Source organism: Neoarius graeffei, chromosome 17 (assembly GCF_027579695.1).
Source record: "Neoarius graeffei isolate fNeoGra1 chromosome 17, fNeoGra1.pri, whole genome shotgun sequence".
In the NCBI taxonomy this organism is placed as follows: Eukaryota; Metazoa; Chordata; class Actinopteri; order Siluriformes; family Ariidae; genus Neoarius; species Neoarius graeffei.
The window spans coordinates 2322514-2346983 of NC_083585.1; the positions used below are offsets into that span (position 1 = coordinate 2322514).

The 24470-nt window shown below is 43.1% G+C and overlaps 1 pseudogene; it reads left to right on the forward strand.

Moving 5' to 3' along the window:
* Positions 1-11283: 11283 nt before the first annotated feature.
* On the forward strand, positions 11284-13949 carry LOC132864554 (zinc finger protein 850-like; annotated as a pseudogene).
* The last annotated feature ends 10521 nt before the right edge of the window (positions 13950-24470 follow it).

Below are 24470 nucleotides of genomic sequence, written 5' to 3' on the forward strand. Positions count from 1 at the left end.
TATCGGATAATGCTGTCAGACCTCCCCATATTACAGAAAGGGGGGGGGGGGGGGGGGGGGGACACATTATACAGTGGTGCTTGAAAGTTTGTGAACCCTTTAGAATTTTCTATATTTCTGCACAAATATGACCCAAAACATCCTCAGATTTTCACACAAGTCCTTAAAGTAGATAAAGAGAACCCAGTTAAACAAATTAGACAAAAATATGATACTTGGTCATTTATTTATTGAGGAAAATGATCCAATATTACATATCTGTGACTGGCAAAAGTATGTGAACCTCTAGGATTAGCAGTTAATTTGAAGGTGAAATTAGAGTCCGGTGTTTTCAATCAATTGGATGACAAATCAGGTGTGAGTGGGCACCCTGTTTTATTTAAAGAACCAGGATCTATCAAAGTCTGATCTTCACAACACATGTTTGTGCAAGTGTATCATGGCACGAACAAAGGAGATTTCTGAGGACCTCAGAAAAAGCGTTGTTGATGCTCATCAGGCTGGAAAAGATTACAAAACCATCTCTAAAAAGTTTGGACTCCACCAATCCACAGTCAGACAGATTGTGTACAATGGAGGAAATTCAAGACCATTGTTACCCTCCCCAGGAGTGGTCGACCAACAAAGATCACTCCAAGAGCAAGGCGTGTAATAGTTGGCGAGGTCACAAAGGACCCCAGGGTAACTTCTAAGCAACTGAAGGCCTCTCTCACATTGGCTAATGTTAATGTTCATGAGTCCACCATCAGGAGAACACTGAACAACAATGGTGTGCATGACAGGGTTGCAAGGAGAAAGCCACTGCTCTCCAAAAAAAACTTGCTGCTTGTCTGCAGTTTGCTAAAGATCACATGTACAAGCCAGAAGGCTATTGGAAAAATGTTTTGTGGATGGCTGAGCCCAAAATTGAACAATTTGGTTTAAATGAGAAGCGTTAAGTTTGGAGAAAGGAAAACACTGCATTCCAGCATAACAACCTTATCCCATCTGTGAAACATGGTGGTGGTAGTATCGTGTTTTGGGCCTGTTTTGCTGCATCTGGGCCAGGACGGCTTGCCATCATTGATGGAGCAATGAATTCTGAATTATACCAGGGAATTCTAAAGGAAAATGTCAGGACATCTGTCCATGAACTGAATCTCAAGAGAAGGTGGGTCATGCAGCAAGACAACGACCCTAAGCACACAAGTCATTCTACCAAAGAATGGTTAAAGAAGAATAAAGTTCATGTTTTGGAATGGCCAAGTCAAAGTCCTGACCTTAATCCAATCAAAATGTTGTGGAAGGACCTGAAGTGAGCAGTTCATGTGAGGAAACCCACCAACATCCCAGAGTTGAAGCTGTTCTGTATGGAGGAATGGGCTAAAATTCCTCCAAGCCGGTGTGCAGGACTGATCAACAGACACCGGAAACATTTAGTTGCAGTTATTGCTGCACAAGGGGGTTACACCAGATACTGAAAGCAAAGGTTCACATACTTTTGCCACTCACAGATATGTAATATTGGATCATTTTCCTCAATAAATAAATGACCAAGTATAATATTTTTGTCTCATTTGTTTAACTGGGTTTTCTTTATCTACTTTTAGGACTTGTGTGAAAATCTGATGATGTTTTATGCAATATTTTTGCAGAAATATAGAAAATTCTAAAGGGTTCACAAACTTTTAAGCACCACTGTAATACTGTAATATGTCCCTGATGTGGGTGGAGTACAGAAGCATGGCAGGGAGGAGCTGATGTTCTCACACACTTTATTTTTACGATTTTCGTTGCTTTTCAGCTTCATTCACTCACTTGCTGCTCACACACAGACACACACACGTGTTCTGGTTGGGAAAGCGCCCTTCTCTTCGCTCTCCCTCCTTTTCTAACCTCCACTGTCACTGCAACAAACACACAACATTAATTGACAACAGGTGCATTGACTTTGCCACTCACCTTCCCTGGCCCCACCCTCCATTCACAAACTGACGCTGGGCCACGCCCCCACTGTCACATAACCCCCGACAGGATAGGAATTCCGCCACCACCATCTGTGCCTGTGGATTACCTCAAATTTAAAAGGCTAGAGGGCGAGATACCAACAGGTGATCTGCACATTGGCGTGGTTCATGATGTACAGCACGGGATGTTCCTCGCCCTCCACCTCCTGGGACAAAACAGCCCCCAGCCCTCTGTCCAATGCGTCCATCTGCAAAATAAAAGGGAGAGAGAAGTCAAGGGAGTGTAAAAGTGGCCCCCCACACAGTGCAGCTTTTACCTTGGTTGAAAGCCTGTTGGCACTGTTCCGTCCACTGGACCAGATCTGGTGCTCCCTTTTTAGTGAGATCAGTCAGCAGGCTGGTGATGTCCGAATAATTAGGTATGAACCTATGATAGTAGCCAGCCAGCCCCAGAAATGGCCTCACTCCCTTTTCAGTCTTGGGCAGGCCGCAATCGCTGCAGTTTTGTCAATTTGGGGATGCACCTGCCCATGACCTCAAGTGGAAACCCAGATACCATACTTCCACTCACCCAATTGCACACGTTTTCAGGTTAGCTCTGAGCCCCACACATCTCAGCAAGTCTAGGATGGCCCTAAAGTGTTCAAGGTGCTGCTGCCAATCATTGCTGTATACCAGGGGTGCCAGGGTGAAATTGGTAAGGGGGCCAGATTTTTGTCAAGTGGGACCTTGGGGGCCGAATTACACTTTTGGCCTGAAAAGACCAGACACTAACTCAACAAAAGGACATTATTTTATATGATTTTTGAAGGCCTATATGCCCAAAAGGAATTGTAAAGCTATAGTCTCAAAATGAGGCGCACAATAACATGGCAGACAAAAGCAATTTACCCTCTGAAAATGTAACAGTCTAAGCATGCAAGTAGCCTACATTTATAAAAAAAATGCTACAGAAATGGACTAAGACACAAATAACACAAGTGAAAACTGTAAATGACTTAGATCAGGTTTATTGATCTTGCACATCAAAAACATGTCAATGCATAGACCTAATTAGGCCAATTAAAACAATTGGCAAGTAGGCCTAAACGAGTCAAAAGAAAGAAGTGCCAGGGTAAATAATTCCACCAATAGGTCAAGTGACTAAATATCCAGTAGCATTAGTTTAAAAGAGCCAAATATGACTGAACGTACCAATAAAAACAAACTACAGATGGCACATTAACTTTGCTGGTCAAGTCCCACATATTTTTCCACACACCCATCCTGTTTATTCCCCCTCAAGCACACAGCACAAGGTTACATGGGGGAGAAATACCAGCTACATTTTACATGTGGAAGCCAGAAGTCTTTTACTTTTTACCAGCTTGTCGACATTGGGGGACAGACTCTGGGCAGTTGCTATTTTCATGACATCGTTGAGATGTCCATGGGTCAGACGACTATGCAGTTTTGATTTATTAATATTCATTCTTGAAAATGCCTGTTCACATGAATATGTTGTCCCAAACATACAGAGTATTTTACCGGCAAAGGCCGTGATAATTGGGTACTCTGGTGGCAATGACTGATAGAAAGATTGGATTCCAACAGATGCGTATTTATCCTTGACGAATGCACCCTCTGAAAATGGCTTGGACACTTTTTTGCGATCTCCCACGCGATGATGTAGCTCGCCTTCACTGCCCCTAACATGAAATAAAATGTACAACAAAGATATTGAGACACCCCTCTTTGAAAACAGCCGCATTTAACATTAAAGGAGAACTGAAGATGATGTATGATATTAAAACGAACCTTCATGTGTCTCTCGAGACTTTGAGAAAGCTGCTTGCTGTTTTTGAAGGTTTGAGGCAAGCTCATTTAGCTTTTCAGTCCTGTGTTGCCCGGTGAATTGGCTTTATTTGTCGGCATGGGTCTCGTAATGTCTTTTGACATTGTATTCCTTCGGTACAGCCACTTGTTGCGAACAAATCAGACAAACAGGTTTTCCCCCTACTTCCCAGAAAAAGTATTTCTCTCTCCATTTTTCCTGAAAGATGCGACCCTCAGAATCAACTTTTCTCTTTTTAGACTGTTGTTGCTTGTGAACGAGCAACAACTAGCCTACTCTACATTAAATCCGGGTCATTGCACCTGCGTGTGCTGCAGCAAGCAGAGAGCAGCTAAAAACGAACCGATGGATTACACGAAAATGGAATCAAATTGAAACATTAGATTTAAAATCATTACAAAAAAACCACAACATTCGATTTTTATTAATTTATTATTAAAAAAAAAAAGTCTCATGAACCACCGGGCCGGATGTGATGACCAATCGGGCCGTATCCGGCCCGCGGGCCGTTACCATGGCACCCCAGAATAAAAGAGAATAAAAGTGTCGAATAAAAGCGAGTAGCACCTAACTGATCGAGCAACTTATCAATGCGAGGCATTGGGTATGCGTCGAATTTAGACACTGTGTTGACTTTTCTGTAGTCTACACAGAACCGGACCAACCTATCGGTCTTGGGTACCAGGCCCACCGGGCTGCTCCAGTCATTGTGTGACTCCTTGATTATGCCTATGTTGAGCATGGCCTTGAGTTCATCCCAAACCACCTTTTTCTGTATTCGGGTAAGGGTGGCTATGCACCACCACCCCTGGGGACATCTTAATGTGGTGTTCTATGAGGTGGGTGCAGCCGGGAAGGGGCAAGAACAAGTTGGATAACTCTTTGCAACTTGACAACCTCTGCGAGTTGGGCCGGTGAGAGGTGGTCTCCACAAGGGACTGGAGTGGTTTGGGTTGTAGGTTTGGTTGTTTTTACCTCCGATCCCAGCTTCTCTGGAAGTACCAATGCCAACGCCATAGGGACCCCCTCGTTCCAATGTTTTAAGTGGTTGAAGTGGTATATTTGCAGAACCCTGCCCCGATCCATTCGCTTCACCTCATAGTCAATGTCCCCGATTTGCCGTGTGATCTCGAAGGGCCCTTGCCATTTGGCAACTAATTTGAAGCTTGAAGTGGGCAATAACATGAGTACTTTGTTTCCCGGAGTGAACTCCCTAAGGTTCCTGGGTTTAATATGTGAGGGTGTGGAGCTTTGCGTGCAGGTCGAGAACGTACTGAATTTCGTTCTTGCTGGTTGAAGGTCCCTCCTCCCAATTTTCCTGCAGCACATCCAAAATGCTGCATGGCTTTCGCCCATATAATAATTCAAATGGTGAAAACCCCATGGAGGCTTGTGAGACTTCTCGTACTGCGAATAACAGGGGCTGGAGCCATTTATCCCAATTACATGCATCTTCGCTTACAAACTTCCAAACCCTACAGAATCATCTGTTTGTGGGTGATGGACGCTGGTGTGGACAGATTTAATTCCCTACAGCTCACGAAGTGTGTGTGACATAAACATAGTGCCTTGGTCTGTCAGGATTCCTAAAGAAATCCGACCCGGGAGAGAACACGGAAGAGTGCTTCCGCAACACTGCATGCCTCTGCACACAGTGCGGAGCATGGCCTGCTTCTGGATATCGTGTTGCATAGTCCACCAGAACTAAAATAAAGCAATATACTTGTACTGACTGATCTAATGGCCTGACGAGATCCATACCAATTCTCTCGAATGGGGTCTTGATTAGAGGGAGCAGGCGCAAAGGCACTTTTGGAGTGGCCATGAGATTTACTAATTGGCATTCGTGGCATGCCGCACACCACCAACGAACGTCCCTGTGAACCTCTGGCCAATAGAACTCACCATTATTCGGTAGGGTGCATCAGTTGCCCTGACTTTCATAAAATCTGATGCATTTTTGTTTGGGTGTTCCTTTTCACCAATAAAGACATCCTGTAAAATTTTTTGACCATATTCAAAAGTCTAATGGTGGCACCATGAGGTTCATTTTTTGCCAAAAAACGCTTATTTTATGTTTTCGCGTAAGGTTTGAATCACAATGTTGGACTCCATTTATTGATTTCTTGTGACCCAGAGATCATGTTAAGAACCTTTGCAAGGGATTGAGAAGCATTAATGTGATGCATAATACATTTGTATTGTTTAAAAATAGTTGAACAATGATTCATTGAACAGCTAAAACTCAAACTGTGCTTGATTTAATATATTTAGAATATGTACTAAAAATGTGTATCTAAGATATTTGGTATACTCTACAAGGTGGCATAATGTTCCATGAAAAGTGATCGAAATTTTGTCATAAGTCATAAAATAGCAGCTTTTTCATAACTTTGAGCTCCTGGTGCCACCATTAAACTTTTGAATTTTGTCAAAATATTTCACCCAGTGTGTTTTCTTACCAAAAGGAACATAAAAACAAAAATGCATCATGATCGGAGGAACTTTTCATTTTTAGGGGGCAACTGATGCACCCTATTATTTGGGGTAGTTTGATATCCTGTCCTAGGTGTCCAGCCATGGGATTAAAGTGAGCCACAGGGAACACAAGTTCCCTATGGCTCTTAGGGATTAACAACTGGTGTTATCTGTTTACCAGTTTGAGTGTCCTGCGTCACTTGATACAGCCTGTCCTTAATAGTGAAATACAGGAAGGAGGGTGTCATATTTGGCTAGAGAGTTTGACCATTCATTACTTTCACTTGGTCAAATGCATGATGCAAATTCTTGTCTTGCGACTGCTCTAATAGGAAATCCTCAAGGGAATCCCCAAGAGAGGGAGGAGGGGCTAGCTGCTCCTTACTCTTTGCATCGCACTGATGTAGACAGCTCTGTGACAGCTTCCCCAGTCAATACCACACCAGGATCCCCCCCATGATGTAGGACGCAGGACCCACCCCTTATTGTGTGTTCTATTAAATTTCTGAATCCTGGCCAATCAGTCCCCAAAATCAGAGGGTGGGTGAGACGAGGATTAACTGCCATCTTTATGCTTTTGTCCCTGAAATACAGTTGAACTCAAAATTATTAGCCCCCCTTGTGGAATTGAACATAATTCTTGATTTCTCCATGAAAATGACCATTGACAACAAATGTTTTTATTCTTGAAATAAATGCACTATGAAGACATTGTCCAACAAGTTTCATTACGATATCTTATTATCACACTGAGTTTCAACCAAAAACAGCAAAAGTGAGATGTTCAAAATTATTAGCCCCCTGACCATTAGTAGTCAATTGTGTACCCTTTTTGACCCACAACTGACAACAACCTCTTGGAATAGTTTTTCACTAGGTTGGCACAGGTCTCCTGAGGAATTTTGGCCCATTCCTCCATTGCAAACTGTTCCAACTGGCCCAAATTGGATGGTTTTTGTGCATGGACGTTCTTTTTCAGCACTTGCCACAGGTTTTCTATTGGATTGAGATCTGGGCTCTGTGCAGGCCACTGTATGACGTTGGTCTTGGTATCCTTGAAGTATTGCTGGACTATTTTAGATGTATGCTTTGGGTCGTTATCTTGCTGGAAGACCCAACGACGACCTAAGCGCAAAGTGAGAGCAGACTTCTGCATGTTTTCCTTCAGTATTTTTAGGTAATCTTCCTTTTTCATGGTGCCATGCACCCGAACCAGACTGCCTGTACCTGAGGCTGCAAAACAGCCCCACAGCATGATGCTGCCACCACCATGTTTAACTGTGGGAACTGTGTTCACAGGGTTGAAGGCCTCTCCCTTTCTTCGCCATACATAGGCAATGTCCATATGCTCAAACAGCTCCAATTTCGTCTCATCTGACCAAAGCACAGACTTCCAAAACTCATCTTTCTTCTTCAAGTACTCACGGGCAAACTTTAGTCGGGCTTTGATGTGACGATGTTTTAGTAAGGGGGTTCTTCTGGGACGATAGCCCCGAAGCCCATTCCGATGAAGAGCCCTCACAACAGTGTGCCTTGACACACAAACTCCAGAAGAGGCCAGGTCAGCAACAATTTCCTTTGCAGATGTACGGGGCTCTTTACGGACATCTCTGACAATTTTTCTTTCCAGAGTTCTTGAGATCTTACACTTGCGTCCACGACCAGGTTTGTTCTTGACCGAATTTGTCTCCTTGTACTTGGCAATGATGCACCGAACTGCAGTTCTGGAGACTGTAAACCTCTTCAAAATGGCAGTGTAGCCTTGGCCCTTGTCATGAGCCTCCACAATCTTTTGTCGGAGTTCAAGACTTATTTCTTTAGTCTTCGGCATTGTGACAAATAGTAATCCTCCTCATTCATTCAAATGCCCTGTTCCTTGGAGTCCTTTTAAACTGTTGAATGGAGCCAATTGACTACAGGTGATGCTAGGAAGCCAATTGATTGCACAGGTGTTGTTTAAAAGCTGATTGGTTAATTAACTGTGTTTTAAAAGCAAGAATCCACATGGGGGCTAATATTTTTGACCAACTCATTTTTACCATATTTCATATAAAGACAGCCTAAAACTAATTTCATATTCCAAAATGCACCACAAACATCTGAATAGTACTGGTGATTGTTTGTGTATATCAATTTTTATCAATGCTTTAAACATTTGGAGGATATTTGGGAAAATGTTCCAAAATTTAAGGGGGGCTAATACTTTTGAGTTCAACTGTAGAATATGGATTGGCACTAGAGGATAATTATGAACATCCCCATGCATGCACACAACCTTCACTGCTTGTGCTGTCCCCAATGCCTCACCTTGCACCAGGCTTTGGTGGATTGAGGTCTGATGTATCCCCTTGGACACTTCCCGGTATACGATACGCTCCGGCCCGATAGGGGGCGGTCTCTGGCGCATATGGGATCCAGATCACAACTCCCACCTCCATTGTGGAGCACTGAATCTGGAGATGTCCCAGCTTCTCTCACCACCAGCATACCAGCCCAGACTTTCCCTCTGCACCGGTGTTATGGGCATCACTCACCTGGGGTGGAGAAGAGACAGACTTGGAAGAAGAACACGGGAGACACCATGGGTGCGGTGGGCCGGCTGGAGGGGAGCCGCCCCCCATCTCCGCAGTGGGGGAATGGGGTGGGGATGGGAAGAGGAGGGAGGGGGGAAGGAGAGAGAAAAAGAGAAAAGGCCTGCTGCTGGAACCGCTGCCAGATGGTCCTCTGCCAACTCGATGGCTTGACCCAGTAATACCGGGCGATGACACTGGACCCACTCCGCCGTTCCTTCCAGAAGACCCGCAGTGAAGTGCTCCAGTGTCACCAGGTCGATGATCCCCTCAGTGTCACAGTTGTTTGCCCTCTGCCACTGCCAGCAGGCATCCTGGAGCTGTTGGCCAAATGCAAACGGCTGGCCGACCTTCTCCAATGTCAGCGTCCAGAAGCACTGATGATGTTCCGGGGTGTGGCTGACACACTGCAGGATGGCTCACTTCAGGTCCACGTATATGAGCCAACTGTTGGCGGGGAGCTGCTGCATGGCGAGCTGCACCTTGCCGGTCAGTAGTGGAAGTAGGCATGCCGCTTGATTGGCCACCCCCATGCTTTGGCAGCTTGCTCGAAGAGAGCGATGAAGACCTGTGGATCATCATGTGAGCCCATCTTCGTGAGGGTGAGGTGGGGAGGGTCTGCTGCGGTGGCAATCCAGGCCCCCGCCAAGACGAGCAGAATGCCTGGCGATCTTCCTGCTGGGCCAGCATCAAGGATTCAAAGCATTGCTCTTGTTCCTTCCAGAAGGCCGTCAGCACTTGATGCTGGTTCTGCTGGGTGGTAACAAGGGCATGGATGAGATCCTTAAATGGGGAGGACTGCATGTGGTGATTCCCTTCCATACTCCTGGCTTTCGGTGCCACTATAGTATGTCTCTGATGTGGGTGGAGTACAGAAGCATGGCAGGCGGGAGCTGATGTTCACACGCACTACTTTATTTTTACTATTTACCTTGCTTTTCAGCTTCATTCGCTCACTTGCTCATTGCTCATACACAAACACACTCTTGTTCTGGTCGGGAGAGCTCCCTTCTCTTCACGCTCTTCCATCATGCTGATGTTAGAAAAGGAGGGATCCTTTTCTAACCTCCACCGTCACTGCAACAAATACGCACACAACATTTAATTGACAACAGGTGCATTGACTTTGCCACTCACCTTCCCTGGCCATGCCCCTGCTGCCACAAATACATTCAGTGCAATCCAACCAGCTGGCTGAAGATAAGTTAGTTGAACACACATGCAGCATGCCTGAACCAAGCGAAGTTGTTAATTGGCTAATGCACATGTCAGTCAAACCCATCAACCATTATACAAATCAACTGGAACACATTTGCTTTATTTCAGGAGTATATGTGATGATGCTTATATTATCAAGCAGTTTAACAAGCAATAAAATTTTTTGTATTTTTATGGAATTCAGTGATTCCACAAGAGTCATGCCATGGAGAAATAATGTTTTAATTATGTTTATTTTTAGCTCCTCAAACTCTTGTAGCTGAAGAACTTCAACATGTTAAGGGACAAATAGCATCAGATGAATGAATAATTAAACAGGTGGAAGTTTGGTTGCTTTATTACGACAAACCACACCGTGGCATTCTTCAAGTACTGCAGTAAGGAAATTCCTATACTACTGCAGAACTACTTGAATGCCATCTGAATCGTTGCAGTCTGTCCCTTTTTTATACGCCTACATTTTTATTTAATTAAATGACTAATGTCTTAATTTCTGGATGTTGGCTTTCTTTCATCAGTTACATTAATATGAATCAACTGGGTTTCACAAAATCCCACAATTTTTAATTTCATTAAATTTGTGTGTTATTGAAATTAATGTGTTTTAAACTTGACAACCTAATCCAGATGAAAAATACAGACTTTCTTGTGTAAATGCTACTAGAAACCATTTGCAAATAAATCTATTCATATCCAGCATGATAAATAAGGCCCATTTTTGGATCTTTGAATGCAAGGGCTGAGTTTCCTTCACAATCCTGGATGAGCTGTAAATAAGGCAAGGCTTGCCATTAACTAGACTTGACATTAGATCAAACAGAAACCAACAACTCCCCCTTGGTCGCTCAGACCCACGGGGCTATGGCCAATGCTGTGCATAGCTGCTGTTCTAGTACCTTTATTGAATCTACAGTACCAGTACTCCTAGTTAGAGACTGCTGTATGTTAGTCCTCAAACTTTTTTGTGTCAGTCTTGATTCATGTAGAATCTTGAATGTTTGAGGTTCAGTAAAAATGCTCCCTTACATTGGGTTAGTGTTATATTTTATAATCTTGTTGCATTTTATGTTCAATTTCTGATTTTTGTCCTTTCACTTCTCCAGAAGTAAAGAAGACTTTGCTGCAGGTCTTTTCCTGCTCCACATGTCCTCGTTACTATGCATCTCAAATTTACCTTGACAAACACATCCAGAGATGCCACTATGAAGAGTATGTGAGACTACAGGAATCAGGAGAGATGAAATATGAGCTTCAGATCCCCTCCAAATGCTCCAGTAGTCAGCCAACATCATCTGATGCTCTCACTTTTGACACTTCTCATAATGATATACAGAAGGAAATTCACCACTGCTCAGACTGTGGAAAGAGTTTTGGTCATCAGAATGTACTCAAGACACACCAGTGCAGTCACACAGGAGAGAAGCCGTATCACTGCTCACAATGCGGAAGGAGTTTTACTGAACAGAGTGCTCTCCAAAAACACCAGCATGTTCACACAGGTGAGAAGCTATATCACTGGTCACAGTGTGGGAAGAGTTTTACTCAGCAGAGTGCTCTCCAACGACACGAGCGCATTCACTCAGGAGAGAAGCCGTATCACTGCTCACAGTGTGGGAAGAGTTTTACTCAGCAGAGTACTCTCCGACGACACCAGCGCATTCACACAGGAGAGAAGCCGTATCACTGCTCACAGTGTGGGAAGAGTTTTACTTATCAGAGTCATCTCCAACAACACCAGTGCATTCACACAGGAGAGAAGCCGTATCACTGCTCACAGTGTGGGAAGAGTTTTACTCAGCAGAGTACTCTCCGACAACACCAGCGCATTCACACTGGAGAGAAGCCGTATCACTGCTCACAGTGTGGGAAGAGTTTTACTCATTAGAGTAATCTCCAACAACACCAGTGCATTCACTCAGGAGAGAAGCCGTATCACTGCTCACAGTGTGGGAAGAGTTTTACTCAGCAGAGTACTCTCCGACAACACCAGCGCATTCACACTGGAGAGAAGCCGTATCACTGCTCACAGTGTGGAAAGAGTTTTACTCAGCAGAGTCATCTCCAACGACACCAGCGCATTCACACAGGAGAGAAGCCGTATCACTGCTCACAGTGTGGAAAGAGTTTTACTCGTCAGAGTACTCTCCGATGACACCAGCGCATTCACACAGGAGAGAAGCCGTATCACTGCTCACAGTGTGGGAAGAGTTTTACTCAGCAGAGTACCCTCCGACGACACCAGCGCATTCACACTGGAGAGAAGCCGTATCACTGCTCACAGTGTGGGAAGAGTTTTACTCATCAGAGTCATCTCCAACAACACCAGTGCATTCATACAGGAGAGAAGCCGTATCACTGCTCACAGTGTGGGAAGAGTTTTACTCATCAGAGTCATCTCCAACAACACCAGCGCATTCACACAGGAGAGAAGCCATATCACTGCTCACAGTGTGGGAAGAGTTTTACTTATCAGAGTCATTTCCAACAACACCAGCGCATTCACACAGGAGAGAAGCCGTATCACTGCTCACAGTGTGGGAAGAGTTTTACTCAGCAGAGTACTCTCCGACAACACCAGCGCATTCACACTGGAGAGAAGCCGTATCACTGCTCACAGTGTGGGAAGAGTTTTACTCATCAGAGTAATCTCCAACAACACCAGTGCATTCACACAGGAGAGAAGCCGTATCACTGCTCACAGTGTGGGAAGAGTTTTACTCATCAGAGTCATCTCCAACAACACCAGCGCATTCACACAGGAGAGAAGCCATATCACTGCTCACAGTGTGGGAAGAGTTTTACTTATCAGCGTCATTTCCAACAACACCAGCGCATTCACACAGGAGAGAAGCCGTATCACTGCTCACAGTGTGGGAAGAGTTTTACTCAGCAGAGTACTCTCTGACAACACCAGCGCATTCACACTGGAGAGAAGCCGTATCACTGCTCACAGTGTGGGAAGAGTTTTACTCATCAGAGTCATCTCCAACAACACCAGCGCATTCACACAGGAGAGAAGCCATATCACTGCTCACAATGTGGGAAGAGTTTTACTTATCAGAGTCATTTCCAACAACATCAGCGCATTCACACAGGAGAGAAACCGTATCACTGCTCACAGTGTGGGAAGAGTTTTACTCGTCAGAGTGCTCTCCAAACACACCAGCACATTCACACAGGAGAGAAGCTGTATCACTGCTCACAGTGTGGGAAGAGTTTTACTTGTCAGAGTGATCTCCAACAACACCAGCGCATTCACGCAGGAGTGAAGCCGCATCACTGCTCACAGTGTGGAAAGAGTTTTACTCGTCAGAGTGATCTCCAACAACACCAGCGCATTCACACAGGAGAGAAGCCGTATCACTGCTCACAGTGTGGGAAGAGTTTTACTCATCATTGTTCTCTCCAACACCAGCGCCTTCACTCAGGAGAGAAGCTGCATCACTGATCAGTCTGGAAAGATGTTTACTTATTCAGTTACATTTAAAACCTACAAGTGCACCAACTTGTAGACATTGCATGATTTTAAATTTGTCAAATTAAATATGGCTATTACTACAGTTTTGGCTGAAAATGACCTGTACTTTGAACTTTATTGTTCATGTTATATGACTGTTTTAAAATACGTAACCTTATAGTGATGTTTAAAACAAGACTATAATTGTTTTCTTTTGATCTTAAGTAGTCATTAATTACCATCATACAACTGACAATTAAACTGCACCACTATTATCAATGTAATACTGCAGCATGAGACTAATTGTTAATGGAATTTGTACTGATCAGGAGTTGAATGTACTATAACAGAACTGTGGATCAAACCAAATGAGTATGGACCATTTGAAATGAAGCTCTTCCAGCTATATGCATCCACCTTGTCTCACTGGTAGAGGAGAAGCCATCAGTTATCTCATCTCATCTCCTCTCATTATCTCTAGCCGCTTTATCCTGTTCTACAGGGTTGCAGGCAAGCTGGAGCCTATCCCAGCTGACTACGGGCGAAAGGCAGGGTACACCCTGGACAAGTCGCCAGGTCATCACAGGGCTGACACATAGACACAGACAACCATTCACACTCACATTCACACCTACGGTCAATTTAGAGTCACCAGTTAACCTAACCTGCATGTCTTTGGACTGTGGGGGAAACCGGAGCACCCGGAGGAAACCCACGTGGACACGGGGAGAACATGCAAACTCCACACAGAAAGGCCCTCGCCGGCCACGGGGCTTGAACCCGGACCTTCTTGCTGTGAGGCGACAGCGCTAACCACTACACCACCGTGCTGCCCCACCATCAGTTATTTATAATGATAATCTAGGAATCGTACAAAAACCTGAACAAAAATTCAGTATGTTTGAAGTTCTTTATCCTAATATATGTAGCCAAAAAAATAATTCTACCTGGTCAATTCAGCTAATTATTATTTCCTGACCCATGGTCTATATTCTGAAGTTCTTTCTGAATTTGCGAATTTCATCTCAAATCTGGTTGTTTATTGAGACAACAGATTGTTAGAGACGTTATTTGTTTTGATCACCTGGAAGAGACTGAGAACAGCATTCCTGTCCATTCTAGATTCAGTAGGGGTTAATGAGAGTGTCACAGGATCTAACCCTATTTTTTTGAGGTTTTTGTATGATTCCTAATCATCACATTCTCGATCTAATACTTGCATTTGTATTAAATATAGAAAATATAGTCACACTTATGTAGGGACAGTCACGTCTCGTCTAAGAACTACAGATCCCATCAACCAACTTCCGCGATGACCTACATCACGGCTGGGCGGGATTTCCTATGTCACATCCTCCATGAAGCCATAAGTAACTGAGCAACACTTCCGTCTTCCTCTTTGGTGCTGTGAATCTCGCCGCGGACCGGCGCGTTCTACAGACATAAAGAGGCCCGCTCACCAGAACATCTAGAACCAAGACGTCTGCTTTGCAAGTAAGAATTCAGCGTGTTTTCATTTACCACTGGCCACGGTAAACTTCCAAAATCGCGCGATCTAACTCGGATTGAGTTACAACCGGTTTCCTTTCATTTGTTCATTATAAGTAACGTTATGACTGCAGCCCAAAGCAGTTAATTAAAAGTTAGAAATGACCGGATTCCTTCTGACTAAAGCGCTGTGCACATTGTTTGATCAGAGACTTTTCCTCACGAACGCTGAAGTTCGGAACAAGAATCCTCTGCTTTCCACGGAAATGACCCACGTGCTCCGGTGGACTCAGAAGTCTTGGAACATCTCCATAACCTTGCATATAAGCAAGATACTGGAAGTAAGACTGGCATTTTTGGGCAAAAAGACTAGTCTTAGGAATTAGCTTTATGAAGTAGTGTGAAATTAAACTCAGGAATGGTTTAATTGTGTACACTGTAGACACTCAGGGTGTTGAATTAATGATTGTTCTATTTTGTTCTCTCAGTTTTAATAGATAGGCCGTGCATGCTTTTGCTATCCTTTCTAACACTTTTAATTTCATCATTACACATATTTTGACCTCATCAAGATTTCAGTAGATTTAGTAATGTTATAAACTAGTGGGTTAGCTACCATGGCTAATCCCATTGTCTCAGAACACTAGGTAAATCCTAACCTCCCCCACATCTCAGATAACATTCCAAGTCTGAGTTAGCACACACACACACACACACACACACTCATCAAGTGTATGACCATATCATATTTGAATGTATTTAAACTACTATTACCCATTATTATCATTGTTATAATAAATTAAATTAATTGTTAAACTGTGTCTGTGTTGCTACTATATATTCTTTGAAGTCATCCAATCTCAAAGAATTCCAAGGTGTATATGAGTTATGTAATACGGTAAGTGATCCATTATTGTTGCATTGGTAGTGATCATAATAATTTGGAATATACCATAATTTAGCTGTTTGATCATTTATTATTAAGCACCAAAATTAAAGGTATTATTCAATGAGACTGATTTAATTTAATGATTTAATGAGACTGATTTAATGAGATTGATCACTTAAGCCCAACTGCACCTACATATATTATTGGTGCCCCATGTGAGGAGATTGGTGTTGACTTCTTGAATATTGTTGCAACAACAGATAAATTATCAGTTTGATTCAGCAGTTGCCAAGGTATATCCCCAGGTGTGTTAAACGGTTAACAGTAGCGTGATAACCATATCACAAAATACTAATAACCTATTGATAACTTAGGATAAGAGAGAGCATTTCCAAACAAAAACAAACTTTATCTCATCTCATCTCATTATCTCTAGCCGCTTTATCCTTCTACAGGGTCGCTGGCAAGCTGGAGCCTATCCCAGCTGACTACGGGCGAAAGGCGGGATACACCCTGGACAAGTCACCAGGTCATCACAGGGCTGACACATAGACACAGACAACCATTCACACTCACATTCACACCTACGGTCAATTTAGAGTCACCAGTTAACCTAACCTGCATGTCTTTGGACTGTGGGGGAAACCGGAGCACCCAGAGGAAACCCACGCGGACACGGGGAGAACATGCAAACTCCACACAGAAAGGCCCTCGCCGGCTATGGGGCTCGAACCCAGGACCTTCTTGCTGTGAGGTGACAGCGCTAACCACTACACCACCGTGCCGCCACAAACTTTATCAATTGATTAATTAATTACATAGTTAATATTAATTAATAATAATTACTTAATAAATTGACTCATTAATTAATTACCTAATACCTAACCTAAGCAAAATGGCATCCCCTCGTGTCTCAGAAATTGAAGACAACGCTCAAGACATGTCTCTCTTTGAGGTCATTGCAGACCTCATTCACTGCTCTGCCTCCGAAAAGGCAAACATTAGGAACACGAGTAAGGGTGAATGCCAAAATAACATAGATAACTCGAATAAACATATGAGAGATCCAAAAGGAACAACTATTAGTGTCCAAGAGGCACTAGGTAAGCTATTCCTGTCATACTTCCAAAATACTGATTCAGAAATCAGATGCCTCCACGGAGAGGTTGAAAGGCTGACCACCAGCAATGCCGAGCTGGCAGCCAATAATAATGATTTACATAGGGAGTGTGAGCTCTTAAAGAACTCCCTTGATGATTGCGCCGAAAGGCTAGAGAAAGCCGAAACGGCTGCCAAGAGGGCTGCTGAGGAGCAGACCCCTCAAGAAGGGCGCGAGGGGCGTGAAAGACCCCCAGCAATGTGCCAAAGCTCAGAGCGGGAAGAGGCATCCGAACCGGACACCGTGGCTTGCCTGGTCGAGGACCAGACACCCCGCCAAACTCCATCAACTTGCTACACGACTCCTACGTCGTTTAGCCAGGGTGGAGCCATGCTGTGCTCATTCCGAGCTCAGAACCATAGCACACCCAGGTCAGTGTGCTACAGTATCCCTGATCCATCTTCGGATGAATCAGGCTATGAATCTCATGAGAAACGGGAGCAATACCAGAGTAGCTTAGATAGTGAGTACTCAGGAGAGCCAAGAAGGTCGCACAAGGACGTGCACCAAATCCTTCGCTTACGGCAAATTGACCTACTTGCCAAAGATGTCGGGCGATTTGATCCCGACAATAAAAGAGCAAACATAAATGATTATTTGCGAGAAATTGACCGATGTCTGATGGACCTGCCGAAAGCCACAATGTGAGAGAAACTTAACCTGATCTGGAAGACCTCCAGAAGCAGCGTTCGTGCCTTTTTAGAGACGCTACCCCCAAATGTTCGCGATAGTTATTCGAAACTTTGCAATTACATGAGGGAAGAATATGAGCCGTACATGGATGAAACCTCCGCGACATTGTGTGCCATACAAATTAAACAGAAACGGTCTGAGGCGCCTCATGAATATTATAGATGGCTACGTACTGCCTACTTCCAGGGTAGTAGCGCACCAGGCTTGGAAGAAGATAGAGGCTTCAAATCCCTCTTCTTACATAACCTCCACCCAAGCGTGCGGACTCAAGTCACACTGACATGTCGACAAGGTTTCTACTCGATGAGGGAAATTAGGCAACTCGCCCAAATGACCTGGGAGACCATTGTCAAACCCACAGACTGGAACAATGATGAACCCAGAGTCCTTAGTCCCCAGGATGCAGACAGGCCCCCGCTAGCCTTAGAAGGAGGTGAAGCTCCAAAAGGGGGACCCCCCCTGGAAAAATCCTAGTCCGAACCGCCCCTTGCCGAGCCATCACCAGGGTGAGTGGAAGAATCGGCAAGGTAAGGCCAGGAGAGACCAATGGCAAGTCCACAGTGACTATGGAAACCACCCATCAGATGAAAAGGGTCATAGGGAACAAGGCGGTTGGCAGCAAGACCATCATCCTTGCTCTGGCCAGAGATGGCAGGAGCGCTCCGACCGTAGCTCTAAACGTAGGGGTAGAGGTGACCGACACAGTGACTCAGACCAACCTGGTGAGTTCCGCTCAGAGCTGGACTCTTTGAAAGCCCAGTTGGCTGAGATTAAAAGACTGTTACAGAGGTCAGACCCCTCAACAGATAAATAGAAGCAAGCGTAAAAGGGCAAAAGGCCTACTACGACCGAAAAGCCTCCCATCATGAATATCAAATAGGTGACAAAGTCTTATATTTCAACTTTACCAAGCCGGTAGGAGTCTCAAAAAGTTCCTACCACACTGGTCGGGACCTTTCGATCGTGGAAAACTGTCCCCCGTCGTGTCTCGCATTAGGACATCCAGGCCTAATCAAACGCCTTCATATCGATTTACATAGCAATCCAATCCAGTCTTTTGAACAGTCCTCACTCCAAAAGGGGGGGACGATAGCTAGGCCCATCCTGTCCACCTAGCTTGTACGCCTCACTCACCCATAAGCGTACACTGACATTCCCAGTCAGACTTACCAACCCAATAAGTAATAACCCTTCTGTCTGTCATGGTAGATAAAATACTAAAATCCGCTACTATTACTAATGTGTATTCATCGCAAATACACCTGGCCTATAGTCTTGGCAGTGCTATCCCCATTTTTGTGAATCCACAAGACTTAGAGATAGGATTCTTGCTAAATCTACCCATCATTGAGAAAAACAACATATATAGACTCAAGTCTGTCCTCAACGTGGGTTTCTGGAAAAACAATGTCCGTATATGCATACAAACACCACCCATGGTAGCATTCCATGACGGCAGCCCCTCTGTCTACTTTATTCCCAACCTAGAGATGTGCACCTCCACTAAAGACATCCACTGGGTCTGCCCAAGCAACCCATTCATTAGAGACACTACAGATTGCCTGTGTGGTTTGAGGGCAAAAGCACCCGAACAAAAGTGTGTAGGTCAAATGTCCGTAAAGGACGAGGATATGGAAACTAGAGTAGAGAGAGCTGGTAATCAGTGGGTTGTTAACACTCCAAAAACTGAAGTCTTGATGTCATATGACCAGCACGACACAGCCACCAGAATGAAAATCCCAAACCAAACGGTGTTCCTTAGTGTACCACAGGGAGCCACCATTCACGTAGGTGATATCACCCTACACCATCTTAGTACTGACAGGCACGATTCTGAGATTGAAATGATAGACTCATTTCAAGGTTATGATCTTGAGATCAATAACACCCTCCAACAGCAACTACTGGTCGAAGGGACCAAAACGATGAGATTTAGTTTAGGCCAGACTGGAATTTCAACTATGGTCTCCCGCAACCAGGTCAGAGAGTCATCTGATCTAGGATCCACTATAACTCTGATTGCTTTGGGACTTCTTCTCAGTGGCTGGGTCTTAACCGCTGGCATCGCAAACATGCTACACAAATACATAACACTACACGCCAAGCTGGATAAGATGGTTTGCGTCCCTGACAGCTTTAGCCGCAGTAGCACACGCTTTCTGGCCAGACCACCCGCTGCTGTTACCTTTCCAGAAGATTAGGCTTACTAACCCAAGCACTAATACTTCTTTTCTTTCCCTCATTCCTTTTCTTTTCTTGTTTTTATGCATAGGAAATGAAGTATATATGTAGCGTTAATGTTTAATTTTTTTATAGATGTGATTTTGACCTAGTTAGATAGTGATTATATGCCCAAATGCCTGTCTTACTAGGACTCATGAGTTTACACAGTGTTCACAGGACACCATGGACTGTACAGAGGATGCTACCTCAAGGACTACAGACATGTGGACTGTACGGTACTGTGCTCTCAGTCCTACGACTCCGTCATACTCCTGAGACCAAAAGGGGGAATGTAGGGACAGTCACGTCTTGTCTAAGAACTACAGATCCCATCAACCAACTTCTGCGATGACCTACATCACGGCTGGGCGGGATTTCCTATGTCACATCCTCCATGAAGCCATAAGTAACTGAGCAACACTTCCGTCTTCCTCTTTGGTGCTGTGAATCTCGCCGCGGACTGGCGTGTTCTACAGACATAAAGAGGCCCACTCACCAGAACATCTAGAACCAAGACGTCTGCTTTGCAAGTAAGAATTCAGCGTGCTTTCATTTACCACTGGCCACTGTAAACTTCCAAAATCGCGCGATCTAACTCGGATTGAGTTACAACCGGTTTCCTTTCATTTGTTCATTATAAGTAACGTTACGACTGCAGCCCAAAGCAGTTAATTAAAAGTTAGAAGTGACCGGATTCCTTCTGACTAAAGCGCTGTGCACATTGTTTGATCAGAGACTTTTCCTCACGAACGCTGAAGTTCGGAACAAGAATCCTCTGCTTTCCACAGAAACGACCCACGTGCTTCGGTGGACTCAGAAGTTTTGGAACATCTACATAATCTTGCATATAAGCAAGATACTGGAAGTAAGACTGGCATTTTTGGGCAAAAAGACTAGTCTTAGGGTGTTTTCACACTTGGTCCCTTTCAGCCATCTAACCGAACTCAGATCGATGACTCAGCATTTTTTGCGCATATGTGAACACTCCAACCGTACCCAGACCCCTTTAAAGCGAACCGAACTGAGACCACCTCAGGAGGTGGTCTCAGTACGGTTCGCTAAAAATCAACGGTATGGTTCGCCTAATCTGCGCATTGTGAACAAAAAGCGCACCGGGTTCACTTCGCCTTTTTCACTGTAGTTTACCCTTCTTCGTTTGCCGTAGTTGGTCACGTGACTGTAGCAGGGAAACTCAACTTCCTTTTGCAACTTACCACAGCTGCTTTACAATTCTCTGAATTTACTGACTGATGAGTCGGCCACAATAATATATATATATATATATATATATATATATATATATATATATATATATATATATAAATATATATATATAAATATATATATATATATATATAAATATATATATATATATATATATATATATATATATATATATATATTTATTTATTTATTTATTTATTTATTTATTTTCCTTAATCCGCACTATTTTGATCAAAGAATACAGCAGGGCAAGCATGGCAGCAGACATTTTGATTCAAGAGAAAATTACCCAGAATTCTGTGCACTTAAAGAGGACTGAGTCTGGTTCCTTTAAAGGGGACCAGGTGTGAAAACACCCTTAGGAATTAGCTTTATGAAGTAGTGTGAATTTAAACTCAGGAACGGTTTAATTGTGTATACTGTAGACACTCAGGGTGTTGAATTAATTATTGTTCTATTTTGTTCTCTCAGTTTTAATAGATAGGCTGTGCATGCTTTTGCTATCCTTTCTAACACTTTTAATTTCATCATTACACATATTTTGACCTCATCAAGATTTCAGTAGATTTAGTAATGTTATAAGCTAGTGGGTTAGCTACCACGGCTAATCCCATTGTCTCAGAACACGAGGTAAATCCTAACCTCCCCCACATCTCAGATAACATTCCAAGTCTGAGTTAGCGCACACACACACACACCCTTGCTCTCCCTCACACACACACACAGACACACGCGCACACACACACGCTCATCAAGTGTATGACCATATCATATTTGAATGTATTTAAACTACTATTACCCATTTTTAGCATTGTTATAATAAATTCAATTAATTGTTAAACTGTGTCTGTGTTGCTTCTATATATTCTTTGAAGTCGTCCAATCTCAAAGAATTCCAAGGTGTACATGAGTTATGTAATATGGTAAGTGATCCATTATTGTTGCATTGGTAGTGATGATAATAATTTGGAATATACCATAATTTAGCTGTTTGATAATTTATTATTAAGCACCAAAATTAAAGGTATTATTCAATGAGACTGATTTAATTTAATGATTTAATGAGACTGATTTAATGAAATTGATCACTTAAGACCAATTGCACCAACACTTATACAGTCTGAAGCTCCCTCAGACCATTACCTCATCTCTTTTGAAATGTCTTAATATATGCACCTTGCATGCCATCGCATCAAAAGTACATTCACATCAACTACTGCATAAAGTTTTATCAGTAGTCTCCCAGAGTTATCAATTTGATTGGATCCCCATTAGACCCCACAGAACTTGATCAGCCAACTGAATGCTTACAGTCAACATTCTGCTTTACTTTAGATAATGTAGCTACACTTAAAAGAAAATAATTCAGGAGAAAATAAAACCTAGCACCCTGGTATAACAATCACACATGCACCTTAAAACACAAAATTGATGATAGTATTCCATTTAGCATGGAAGGAGAGCCTCTGGAACTACAAAGACAAGCTTTTAATGCTGCTAGATCAACAACTCTCTCCACCCTAATAGAAGATAACAAAAATAATCTTAAATTTTTATGTAATACTAAAGTATTATATTAAAATTTAAGATTTTGCTAAAGCAAAATGAACTAGAAATAAGACCACCACAGAAATTGATTTTATATGCACATATGTAATCATGACCATACACACACCTTAAGCAATCACAAATGTACTCTGATTCATATAACCACACGTACATATTTCTTTTTATGCTGATTAAATACTAATTCAAAGCTGAGTGTGTTAATTTTCAGTAAAGAATAAATGAAGTTAATTCTCTTAAAAGTAACAATAAACTGGTTTATGAATTATCATAATTACAGTAATATATAGATTTAGGCACTGCCTAAAAGCGGAACTCCCATCTGTTTCTGGGTTGTAGAATTTTCTTATATCATAGCCAGTCTCTTTTGTTTTATTTCTTTACTGGCTAGCACTGGCCACTGGGGGGGGGGGGGGTATGACTGGTAATTACAACCCCGATTCCAAAAAAGTTGGGACAAAGTACAAATTGTAAATAAAAACGGAATGCAATGATGTGGAAGTTTCAAAATTCCATATTTTATTCAGAATAGAACATAGATGACGTATCAAATGTTTTAAACTGAGAAAACGTATCATTTAAAGAGAAAAATTAGGTGATTTTAAATTTCATGACAACAACACATCTCAAAAAAGTTGGGACAAGGCCATGTTTACCACTGTGAGACATCCCCTTTTCTCTTTACAACAGTCTGTAAACGTCTGGAGACTGAGGAGACAAGTTGCTCAAGTTTAGGGATAGGAATGTTAACCTATTCTTGTCTAATGTAGGATTCTAGTTGCTCAACTGTCTTAGGCCTTTTTTGTCATATCTTCCATTTTATGATGCGCCAAATGTTTTCTATGGGTGAAAGATCTGGACTGCAGGCTGGCCAGTTCAATACCAGGATCCTTCTTCTATGCAGCCATGATGCTGTAATTGATGCAGTATGTGGTTTGGCATTGTCATGTTGGAAAATGCAAGGTCTTCCCTGAAAGAGACGTCGTCTGGATGGGAGCATATGTTGCTCTAGAACCTGGATATACCTTTCAGCATTGATGGTGTCTTTCCAGATGTGTAAGCTGCCCATGCCACACGCACTAATGCAACCCCATACCATCAGAGATGCAGGCTTCTGAACTGAGCGCTGATAACAACTTGGGTCATCCTTCTTTTTAGTCCGAATGACACGGCGTCCCTGATTTCCATAAAGAACTTCAAATTTTGATTCGTCTGACCACAGAACAGTTTTCCACTTTGCCACAGTCCATTTTAAATGAGCCTTGTCCCAGAGAAGATGTCTGCGCTTCTGGATCATGTTTAGATACGGCTTCTTCTTTGAATTATAGAGTTTTAGCTGGTAACAGCGGATGGCACGGTGAATTGTGTTCACAGATAATGTTCTCTGGAAATATTCCTGAGCCCATTTTGTGATTTCCAATACAGAAGCATGTCTGTATGTGATGCAGTGCCGTCTAAGGGCCCGAAGATCACGGGCACCCAGTATGGTTTTCCGGCCTTGACCCTTACGCACAGAGATTCTTCCAGATTCTCTGAATCTTTTGATGATATTATGCACTGTAGATGATGATATGTTCAAACTCTTTTCAATTTTACACTGTCGAACACCTTTCTGATATTGCTCCACTATTTGTCGGTGCAAAATTAGGGGGATTGGTGATCCTCTTCCCATCTTTACTTCTGAGAGCTGCTGCCACTCCAAGATGCTCTTTTAATACCCAATCA